Genomic DNA, 2,322 nt, shown 5'->3' with positions numbered 1-2,322 from the left:
AATGCATAATCATGTTTTGCTTTGTATATTCAGATAAAAACAACCCTCGCATTAAAGCAATATAATTATAAAGTGTAAGGTCTGAAAACAGTTAGGTAGTGTTTAATTGCTCAACTTTGTCCATGGAAAATGAAATTTGTTTGATTGTTCAAAATTTTTCATGGAATTAAAATTCTGACTTTCTTGTCTCATCAGCATTTTCAATGAAATCATGGAATTGGAATTCTCACCAAAATTGTGAGAATTGAAATTTTCGGTTACTGTAGCGATTTTTTAATTTTTTTTTTTTTGTATTGACAAATTCCATGTAAAATAAAGTCAAATGAATATTAAAAGATAGATGATTTTCTTTTTTTTTGTTAGCAATGGAAACAAATTTCATACCCAATACTAGTAAATTTTATCTATTTAATTGACAATTTTCATGCAAAATAAAGCCAAACGAACATGAAAAAATACTTTTATTTCAACATTTTTCACGTGAAAAATTATACTAATCAAACACAATAATTTACAATTCCCGGGAAAATAATTTCTAGACAATTCAATTTCTTGAAATTCGTTTTCAATTTCATCTTTACAATCAAACGGATCTTTATAGACGTGTTGACGGACTTTTCATTATAGAGGACATTCCTTTTGATTATAATAAAAAGCTTTTCCAAGTTGTCTACAAGTTGACAAAAACATAAGTATCGTTTTGAATAATTTTCTTTACAACGAAAATTTCCACACTCTTGTTTGAAAAATCTTTCCTTGAACATTCTACTGTTCCATACAGATGAATGGCCATACCCGAAAAAAAAAAAAAACACACACACACACACACATATTATCCAATTTTATAACATGTCACTGTGATATCTGTTAAGCCTTGTCATTTAAAAGCGCAATAAAATTATTAGGGATTCATCACTTTGAGCCTCTATTTGATTTAGATAAAAATTATATTTTTAGTTGATTTTAATAAAAATTGAGAATCCCATAAAATGCACGTTTAAAATTAATCAATTTCTTTAGCTGAAGCAGACATGGTTTACGTATTTAGATTAAATTTTAACATGATGGTTGACACGCATTCATCTTTTGTCTGGAGAAGATCGACATGATGCGTGAATGATAGTAAGACCATCATCTAAATACAAGCTATAAATTCAACAACCCACTTAAATTCAACAACCCACTTAAATAAAACTAAAGTTATAAATTCAAAACCAACCCACTTAAAGTTATAAGGTAAAGTCAATGAACCCACATTTCTTTTACTGAAGTAAATACTCTACCACACAGCGTTAGGCTTCCAGAAATCTTATTTCCAGTTAGAGTTGGATTGTTCTATTTATTTTCACAAATCATTAAGTAAATTACCTCATGATGGAAGAGCACAGTCTATGGTTTGCAAAGTGATGGCACCAAGGAGATCTCAGGCGTTTCATGATACCACATGATGAGATCATGCTTCGAGAAGAGATGTGAATACAACTGTGTAAATAAATAGATTTGTTGCGTGGACGTGTTCTTGGTGGGAATAGATATTAGATAGTAATGTTTGTTAGACTATTTAGTTAGTCTTCATACTTATCTTTTATATTGTCAGAAGGGTAGTAGTGTCATTTTACTATGTATTCTTATTTTGTAAAGCCCCTGTTTTGTGTGGATAAAAATTGGATTTTTTAGTAGATTTTGATAAAAGTTGATAGAATGTGTGTTTGAAAAATTGTGGGTACTATGAAATATGCGGTTAAAACCAATTGTTGATTTTGATTTATATTTTAATACAATTTTTAAATTGAACCAAACATGGGCAAAATGAACTCATGTGGTTCTTCGAAACCGTACCCTCTTTTTGCAATCTCCGTGTTTTCCCTTTTGATTAGAGCAATAAAATTCACAATGTTGATCCCAACAAATGCATATGTTATTACTTCAAAACCATGATGATTTGGTGGCAGACGAGACAGCAAAGGAAGAAAATTCCTGTGCAAATTATAACCTTTTTGCTCTTTCCAATCTTCACTATCGAATTGGTAATAGCTCCCACAAGGATCACAATCGCTGCAAATTTTTTGACATTGAGGACGAGGACGGGAAAGTTGTAAGTATTATGCCCTAGGTTCAATTAATTTTGGACATAAATATTTTTGATATATAATTAATACAATTTAATGGCAGATCTGTTATTTAATTAATAGACAATTAAATAAATAATGAAGTCCGTAGATTTAAATCTTCGTAATTTGTTAATCACAAAGAGTTGTGATTGTGAGATACAAATTACATCTGATTGAATCTTAAATCGTCCGTGGTCGTAAGTAATAACGA

The sequence above is a fragment of the Olea europaea genome, chromosome 1, assembly GCF_002742605.1.
Source record: "Olea europaea var. sylvestris chromosome 1, O_europaea_v1, whole genome shotgun sequence".
Taxonomy (NCBI): domain Eukaryota; kingdom Viridiplantae; phylum Streptophyta; class Magnoliopsida; order Lamiales; family Oleaceae; genus Olea; species Olea europaea.
Note: the sequence above shows the minus strand (reverse complement) of the source record.